The sequence below is a fragment of the Saccoglossus kowalevskii genome, chromosome 18 (assembly GCF_978046115.1).
Source record: "Saccoglossus kowalevskii chromosome 18, keSacKowa6.1, whole genome shotgun sequence".
NCBI classification, from domain to species: domain Eukaryota; kingdom Metazoa; phylum Hemichordata; class Enteropneusta; family Harrimaniidae; genus Saccoglossus; species Saccoglossus kowalevskii.
In genome coordinates, this window is record NC_140658.1 from 4,677,762 (window position 1) to 4,688,365 (window position 10,604).

Sequence of the window (10,604 nt, forward strand, 5' to 3'; positions counted from 1 at the left end):
ACACTTCAAACATCTCAGAGTTTTAGCAGTTATTTATCTGAGAAATGTTATCTTTTTAAATTATAAAAAAAAAATGCATTCATTTTAAATAACAGCAAGTTAGGGATACCTTAAACAATTTGCATGAGAATAGCGATGCGGCTCACTGAATTTCACCAAGCAAACTTCACTGTAAATGTGTGAAAAAAAGCAACATCATTCATCATGGCAGTGAACAACCCTGGCATTGTGTCGGTATTGTTTCAGACAAGCGGACACCATAATGTGGTATCTCGTGCAAACCTACAAATGCACAATTGTATAGCAGCCTTTTGCGTTAATTAGTTAAGAACAAGAAAACACAGATAAGCATGATTAAAATATAATTTTTTATAGAGATCAACTCGAGCACTTTGAGTAACCTTTGAGGGCTATTTTCATTTTTTTTTGATGAAATTTAACTGCAACATTTTATGAATTTTTATGTAATTTTTCATCATTTCTTTGTTAATTTTCAATTAGATAGATACAATTTCTCAATGGCTGCAAATCTAGGACAAATTTTTAGAAAAAAATTTGGGAAACCTTGTGAAGATTACTTTGTGAAAGGTGAATAACAAAGCATCAAAGAATTAACACTGATTGGAATATACACACCATGTCAATTTCTTCATCATATTCATGTTATTAGTTAGGCCCATTTTTTCATTTTTAGTGAAATACACTGGAATATGAATAAATAAAATGTTGATATTAATTCAAATTCAGTATCTTTTGAAAACTTGTTTTGAAATTGTTGTTGTGCTGAAGTATCATATTTGTAAGTATACTATTCCTTTATACATATATATAATATATCATCCAAAGATTCATCTGTTTTATTTTCATATGTACTTATTTGCTAAATGTAATTTACAAGGCAATGGTCATAGTTTTATTTAATATAAGGGTTTTGTTAGAGCGCCCTCTAACAGCAAGGCACAATACCAGTAAAAATGTTTATTTAAAGATGTAAATTTGCATAATGACTAAATCAACAATCCTTCAGGCTTCACCAAAAAAAATAGTACCAAACAGTTCACTACATCTTTGTATATAATGATAATTCTGAAAATATTGCCAAAACCAAACATATAATTACATATAAACAAAGTAATTGTTTCATCACACTATTGGTGGCGCTATAACCCATTTTTGCAAATCCCTGTAGTTGACTAAAGTGCGTTGGTATTGGTGGCAGGCAGACATTACCGAATACAGGAACCAATCCCCATGCCTGACAAAATTGGACATCCCAGGTACATGCAGGAACCAATCCCCATGCCTGACAAAATTCGACATCCCAGGTACATGCAGGGACCAATCCCCACACCTGAAACAATCCAACATTCCAGGTACATGCAGGGACCAATCCCCACACCTGAAACAATCCAACATTCCAGATACATGCAGGGACCAATTCCCACACCTGAAACAATCCAATATCCCAGATACATACAGGGACCAATCCCCACACTTGAAACAATCCAACATCCCAGATACATGCAGGGACCAATCCCCACACCTGAAACAATCCAACATCCCAGATACATGCAGGGACCAATTCCCACACTTGAAACAATCCAACATCCCAGATACATACAGGGACCAATCCCCACACCTGAAACAATCCAACATTCCAGATACATGCAGGGACCAATTCCCACACCTGAAACAATCCAACATTCCAGATACATGCAGGGACCAATCCCCACACCTGAAACAATCCAACATCCCAGATACATGCAGGGACCAATTCCCACACCTGAAACAATCCAACATCCCAGATACATGCAGGGACCAATTCCCACACTTGAAACAATCCAACATCCCAGATACATGCAGGGACCAATTCCCACACCTGAAACAATCCAACATCCCAGATACATGCAGGGACCAATTCCCACACCTGAAACAATCCAACATCCCAGATACATGCAGGGACCAATTCCCACACTTGAAACAATCCAACATCCCAGGTACAGGGTACAGGGACCATATGGTACATATTTATGTGATTCTTATAGAGCAAAAATGAAATACAATATATAATATCTATGCACTTCTAATAAAATTATTACAGCACAATGTGATTTTAATAAAGCAAATATGGTACATACATGTACATGTCTCTACATGCTTCTAATAGGGCAAGAGTGTCATACTTGTTTGATTTAACGCCCAGGGTACTCAGCTCCAAAACTCACGTGTTTTAGAGGGGTTGGGAACTTATCAGAGCATCCCGCTCTGAAAAGTGCGCAAAAAATCATTTTACCGTTTTTTTTTTATTTCTATATTAATTATGTACCAACAAAATTAACAAGGTAAAAACATATTAGGGTCTGTTTGAACACAGTCAATGTCGTCATTATCTCCATTTACGAATGCGTTCAATCATACGCAAACTCTTGATGAAAAGCATTACCCACCATGATGTTTTCTTGCACGATTTGACCTCCAACCTGACAGGTAAAGTCTGATATTAACAAATCCAATTGTGTGTTGTGTCAATGGAATTCTCCAATGTGGAAGTGAATTAGCAATATCAAAGAATGGTCTGTTGGAATTAATTTCAGCAAAAACAAATGATTTTCTTAAAAAAAATGGTAATTAGCAATTTTTAAAAGGTAAACTGAATATGGAATGAGGTATTTATGGCCTTTCATTTGTATTAAGAAGTCATTGTCATAGTTTAGTTAAAGTGCTACTATGCACTTTTAATAAATGGTACATAGCTATGTTCTTCTAATAGAGCAACTATGGTACATATCTATATTGTATGTACTTTTAATAGAGCAACTATGGTGCATATCTTTGTACTTCTAGCAACTATGGTGGTACATATCTATGTGCTTCTAATAGAGCAACTATAGTACATATCTATGTGTTTTTAATAGAGCAACTATGGTACATATCTATTGTTTTTAATAGAGCAACTATGGTACCTACCTATGTGCTTTTATTGAGCAACTATGGTACCTATCTATGTGCTTCTAATAGAGCAACTATGGTACCTATCTATGTATTTTTAATAAAACAACTATGGTACCTATCTATGTGTTTTTAATAGAGCAACTATGGTGCATATCTTTGTACTTCTAGTAACTATGGTACATATATATGTGCTTCTAAGAGAGCAACTATGGTACATATCTATGTGCTTTTAATAGAGCAACTATGGTACATATCTGTGTTTTCAATAAAGCAACTTTTGTACATATCTATGTGCTTCTAATAGAGCAAGTATGGTACATATCTATGTGCTTTTAATAGAGCAACTATGGTACATATCTATGTGTTTTAAATAAAGCAACTTTTGTACATATCTATGTGCTTCTAATAGAGCAATTATGGTACATATCTATGTGCTTCTAATAGAGCAACTATGGTACATATCTATGTACTTTTAATAGAGCAACTATGGTACATATATATGTACTTTTAATAGAGCAACTATGGTAGTTATCTATGTGCTTTTAATAGAGAAACTATTGTTCATATCTATGAGCTTTTAATAGAGCAACTATGGTACATATCTATTTGCTTCTAATAGAACAACTATGGTACATATCTATGTGCTTTTAAAAGAGCAACTATGGTACATATCTATGTACTTTTAATAGAGCAACTATGGTACATATATATGTACTTTTAATAGAGCAACTATGGTAGTTATCTATGTGCTTTTAATAGAGAAACTATTGTTCATATCTATGAGCTTTTAATAGAGCAACTATGGTACATATCTATACGCTTCTAATAGAACAACTATGGTACATATATATGTGCTTTTAATGGTACATATCTATGTGCTTGTAATATAGCAAGTACGGTACATATCTATGTGCTTGTAATATAGCAAGTACGGTACATATCTATGTGCTTTTAATAGAGCAACTATGGTACATATTTATGTGCTTCTAATATAGCAATTAAGGTACATATCTATGTTCTTTTAATAGAGAAACTATGGTACATATTTATGTGCTTCTAATAGAGCAACTATGGTACATATCTATGTACTTTTAATAGAGCCACTATGGTAGTTATCTATGTGCTTTTAATAGAGAAACTATTGTTCATATCTATGAGCTTTTAATAGAGCAACTATGGTACATATCTATTTGCTTCTAATAGAACAACTATGGTACATATCTATTGGCTTTTAAAAGAGCAACTATGGTACATATATATGTGCTTTTAATGGTACACATCTATGTGCTTTTAATAGAACAAGTACGGTACATATCTATGTGCTTGTAATATAGCAAGTACGGTACATATCTATGTGCTTTTAATAGAGCAACTATGGTACATATCTATGTGCTTTTAATATAGAAACTATGGTACATTTCTATTTACTTTTAACAGCAACTATGGTACATATCTACATGCTTTTAATAGAGAAAATATGGTACAAATCTATGTGCTTTTAATAGAGCAGCTATGGTACATATCTATGTGCTCCTAATAGAGCAACTATGGTACATATATATGTGCTCCTAATAGAGCAACTATGGTACATATCAATGTGTTTTAATAGAGCAACTATGGTACATATCTATTTGCTTCTAATAGAGCAAGTACGGTACATATCTATGTGCTTTTAATAAAGAAACTATGGTACATATCTATGTGTTTTTAATAGAGCAACTATGGTACATATATGTTTTTAATAGAGCAACTATGGTACATATATATGTGCTTCTAATAGAGCAACTATGGTATGTATCTATGTGCTTCTAATAGAGAAACTATAGTACAATGTACATATCTATGTGCTTTTAATAGAGCAACTATGGTACATATCTATGTGTTTCTAATAGAGCAACTATGGTACATATATATGTGCTTTTAATAGAGCAACTATGGTACATATATATGTGCTTCTAATAGAGCACCTATGGTACATATCACAGTGTTCTCCCCAGGATGTAAACAGCGTGGCGGTCCTGCCACAGTGCTTCGATTTGCCACCACACCGGTCTGACACCGCCACGGTGATTAGCAAGACCGCCACAGTGCTTTTTTCATTGGGGATCATGTCACGCTGGTCGGCCCGACCAGCACTCAAAATTAGCGACCACCATGGAAACGCTTCCGACCAGGACTATTGTCATATTTTTAATATACTTACGTACTGACCGACACGCATCCTGCCAGTCGTGGATTATAATTTGTAAACAATAGACATACTCGCACGACGTGGTAGCGGCTTATAAACAATACAAGTCAATTATGTAAAATTAGTACCTCTTTGTTCATAAGTAAATACTTTGAAGATCGACACACTATTTAGATTGAAAGCTAAAATTCTTTCAAAATCAATTCCACCCCGATGTAACATGGGCAAAATGGAGTTCACGGTCAGTTTACGCTACTCAAGAAAAAACGTGTTTATTGTGTGATTGGGTAAAATACATTTGAATTGTTATCATCGTGAATCATGTAAAAACTCTTCTTTCAAGACTTCTTTTACCGGTTAAAATTGCTAATCACCTCTTTCGAAAAGCAACATGTAGTTTTAATCTGAAATCCATACCAACACATCGTGCTACGACATCGCTTTACTTCTGCAATGTAATTTTTATGATCACTATCATTCGGAAAACTTTGGGTTCTACCAGCATTACCATGTGGCATTCTGATAAAACTAATTCAAATTCAAAGAAGTAAAATTTTTTGCATGGCATCATGACTGAGTAAGAGAAATTATTGGTATAACTGGTGTATAACATCGCGAAGTAAGTTAAGTCACGTCGTAACTTTGATGATTGTTTGGAAGTTTTATTTGTTTGTTCATTTACTGTAAATGTAAACGTTGTAGAAGCTGATGGTACGAATAATAACCAGCAATCCGCAAAATAATTACGTGGACGATTTTTTGAAGAAGAATTTTGTAATAAATAAGATCATGAAACATAATCCTGGCTGAAACGTTTCAAATTAGTTTCATTTAACCTTTTCAATTTCTTTTTAGTCTGCAGCATTTGCATTTCGAGAATGTTTCATTTTCAAATTCAAACTCTTCTAAATTGTGAAACATAATATTTTGACTCCAATAAAAAAAATATTTGCACTGTGACCGAGCTCATTAATATTTCAAAAGTGCCCAAAATAAAAGTGTTTATAAAACTGTGTGAAGCAAATAAATATCTGCAACTTTGTTTTTGAAAATATATGTTGTTTATTGTGTGGGTGTAAATGTGCTTTGGCCAATTTTGAGTATTATGTAAATGATATGCAAATTATATGCAAATTAGCCCACCACCCACTATGTATTTTTAATAGAGCAGCTATGGTACATATCTATGTTTTTAATAGAGCAACTATGGTACAAATATATGTGCTTCTAATAGAGCAACTATGGTACATATATATATATGTGCTTCTAATAGAGCAACTATGGTACATATCTATGTGCTTCTAATAGAGCAACTATAGTACATATCTATGTGTTTTTAATAGAGCAACTATGGTACCTATCTATGTGTTTTTAATAGAGCAATTATGGTGCATATCTTTGTACTTCTAGCAACTATGGTGGTACATATCTATGTGCTTCTAATAGAGCAACTATAGTACATATCTATGTGTTTTTAATAGAGCAACTATGGTACATATCTATGTGTTTTTAATAGTGCAACTATGGTACATATCTATGTGTTTTTAATAGAGCAACTATGGTATATATTTATGTATTTTTAATAGAGCAACTATGGTACATATCTATGTGTTTTTAATAGAGCAACTATGGTACATATCTATGTGTTTTTAATAGAGCAACTATGGTATATATTTATGTATTTTTAATAGAGCAACTATGGTACATATCTATGTGCTTCTAATAGAGCAAGTATGGTACATATCTATGTGCTTTTAATAGAGCAACTATGGTATATATTTATGTGCTTTTAATAGAACAACTATGGTATGTATATATGTGCTTCCAATAGAGCAACTATGGTACATATCTGTGTGTTTTTAATAGAGCAACTATGGTACATATTTATGTGCTTTTAATAGAACAACTATGGTATGTATCTATGTGCTTCCAATAGAGCAACTATGGTACATATCTGTGTGTTTTTAATAGAGCAACTATGGTACATATCTATGTGCTTTTAATAGAGAAACTATGGTACATATCTATGTGTTTTTAATAGAGCAACTATGGTACATACATGTATCTATGTGTTTTTAATAGAGCAACTATGGTATATATTTATGTGCTTTTAATAGAACAACTATGGTATGTATATATGTGCTTCCAATAGAGCAACTATGGTACATATCTGTGTGTTTTTAATAGAGCAACTATGGTACATATTTATGTGCTTTTAATAGAACAACTATGGTATGTATCTATGTGCTTCCAATAGAGCAACTATGGTACATATCTGTGTGTTTTTAATAGAGCAACTATGGTACATATCTATGTGCTTTTAATAGAGAAACTATGGTACATATCTATGTGTTTTTAATAGAGCAACTATGGTACATACATGTATCTTTGTGTTCTTAATAGAGCAACTATGGTACATATCTATGTGTTTTTAATAGAGCAACTACGGTACATATCTAGAATTATCAAAAACTCCACACCCTGGTAGGAAGAACCCCATCTCCCCCACTTAGTGGCGTTGCTGAATTACAGTGCTCACTGCATAACTAGTTACAATATTAGTAATAATGGTACCGCAATTAAATTAGAATTGATGTGAAAGTCACTGTGACTCCTAAGAAACTTTTTGTCAAAATAATAAATAAAATAAAAGTTTATCCACCATATTAAAATTTTCAATCAGTTGCTGGCAGAGGATGGAGTCAAGTAAAATTGGGAGAGGGGGATAAAATATTTGCACAAATTATGCCGGTTCAGAATTTGTCAATTGAGAGCGCTGCGAAAATGCTGAAATGCTGAGTGTTTTTTATAGAAGTACATCAAAACATATTTTTTTGGCCGTACTCACATGGTTTTTAAAACAAAATCTAGGATGGACAGATGCAATTTTCTTTTTTTATTAATGACTTAATAAAAATGCTTATCAACTGTAGTAATGGCAACCAAGGTGACTCACAACATGGCATTTTATAAACTCACTGACCTTGGATCAATTTTAAAACTAATTTTTATGATTTTCACTGACTTGCTAAATTAAATTAAAGTAGTTTATCGTAATTCCACAATACATTATTGAGCACACTCAAATATTGTGTTATCAATGAGGGTGCTGCACCTCTGTTCCCCTGTCTGCAAGAACACCAGCTATCCTATCTCGCAAACAAAAGAAAAAAATACATTCAGAAGCTGCAAAATGGTAAAAACAATAACTGCAAATAATAAACAGCAAATGAAATTTATGTTTTGCCCTATTTACAAAGAAAAGAAGAGTGATCAAGAGGACTGCTGTGGTGCAGAGCGCCCTCTAGTGGTGGATATTTGATTTTATGTTCTAGCATTGCGCTGCAACTGCAACTACATTTTGTACTAGTACTACAGTAAATATATTATCAAAAATGGGCCGGAACAGGAAGTCAGTAGAAGACAAAAGATTTTTTTGTTTGTGTGGGAGAAAGTTGGTTATAGCATGGAAGTAAACAGAGGTGTTAATCCGAACAATTTATTTATTTATATCCTTGTTTGTGATTGGTCATGGCAATGTTTGGGATCGTGACATAGCTCCAAATTTGAGGATAACACATTGAATACAATCCATATCTTTAAAGCAGTCAACTTGACTTATAATATTTTTCTTTTTATAAAATTTAATGTAATAAGATAATACAAAGAATGTTTTCATCAATTTTTTTTGTGTGAATAATTCATATCATTTTCCATCGCATCTATTGATCTTTAAGATGTTTGCCAGAACTGAAAACAATAAAACAACATCAAAAGACTAAACAAGTTTCTTTATTAAAAATGTATTTCATAATTTCAAAAATCTATAAATATACCACTCATTCATAGTAACAATTCATTTCACTTTTAAAAAATCATATATGTATGTTATAAACCTGTTCCATTTTTTTGGGTTTCTGCGTCGAATCATTACGATTTGATTGTTTGAGGATGTTCAAAAACCCTGGTGAACATAAAACAGATTTTTAGTCTAAAGAACCTCTGCTATGAAGTTTCATGGAAATCTGTCTCTTGTGCAATTTGAGTGCTTAACAAAAAAAAATGTATTTAATAAAGAAGCAAGGTCTAGTTCAACTAATACATGGGGATATTCTTTTACTTGCTAATCATTTTGTCATATTTATATAAAATTATTTTTTTCTATGCAGAAAATATTGATGACTTTGCCATATACTCAGAAACAGAGAAAAACACTAGTGAGTGATATATTGGTAACATTGCATTGTTAACGCATCAGACAAAAAGTGTGAATGGCGGGCTGGGAGACAAAGACCATTCTGATCACTGTCTGGATTTTTTGCAGATAGCATAACTTATTGGAATGCATGAACACAACTGCCTCTGTATGCAGGACAATTTTTCTAATATATATGTTTGCCGAAGAACACATATTGTTTTTTGCTGAAGGATTTTGAAATGAATTCGATGTACGTCCGTTGTCCCGGTAACTTACAGCGAAAACAAAGGGATGCAGCACTGGAGCACAGACGCACATACAACATCTTGGAGTATAATAAATACAGAGAAAACAACAATCAATAAACGATATGAACTTAATATCTTACCTCTATTACCGGTACTTTATATATTTCTTCGACTTGTTTTCTTGTGGCATTCACTGTGAATTCAGACTCGATCGACACCGAAGCCAGTTTGTATTGGTAGAATTGTCGCAATCAGTGCATGGTAACCATTTGTTTTGTGAGATAAATAATGGTGTGCGACACGCGTATAAATACTTTTGTGATTGAGACATTCTTCCAATAAATGTAATCCAAGACAAAAAGTTAAATTTTTGTACAAAATTGAAGTCAAGTCGGCAAAATTCTTCTCGCATCCCGGAAATAAGGAGAAAATGGCCTCGTGGTGAACCCGGAAGTAACAAAGGAATTGAGCGAACCGTACGTTCTCGCCAACGATCAAAGCGATATTGGCTTATACCACGCACACTAGAGCAGCCAGTTTATGTGGTTCTATGACGCAGCCGACAAAATTTGCGATTCCAGCTAGTACAAATCTATACTATTTTCACAAGCACGAACTGAGTTGGAGCAGACATCACTGAATGGTCGTGCACCATAACACAACGTACATGCACACGTGTTTACGTTGAAATCCGAACATCAATCGCATGGATTGCCATCACATATCCAAAGTTCGACTTGCATTCTGAAGTGTAAAATCACGTTGTTATATGTAACACACATGGCCAATTCAAAGTAAAAACATTCTTCTCTATCGGCATAAACATGGTCCAAACCAGGAAGTCAATGCACATTTGTACATATATTTCACACAAAGAATTGTTTACACATCTCCCGCCGTGGTTCAATAGGTTCTTTTGTTCTCGCTGCCTGACATAAATCTTTCATCTGATTGGATGTTTCAAACAGGCGGGCTCTTTTAGAGTAAGTTCATTGGCTGTAATTTTAATATTCAA

At 33.5% G+C, this 10,604-nt stretch overlaps 1 long non-coding RNA gene across 1 annotated transcript in view; it reads right to left on the minus strand.

The window, feature by feature from the left end:
• Positions 1-10,507, minus strand: part of LOC144346263 (uncharacterized) — a 70,678-nt gene extending 60,171 nt beyond the window's left edge. The window contains exon 1 of the long non-coding RNA XR_013419495.2: positions 9,730-10,507. This is a non-coding gene — a long non-coding RNA (uncharacterized LOC144346263). The remainder of the gene's footprint in view (positions 1-9,729) is intronic.
• Positions 10,508-10,604: the final 97 nt, after the last annotated feature.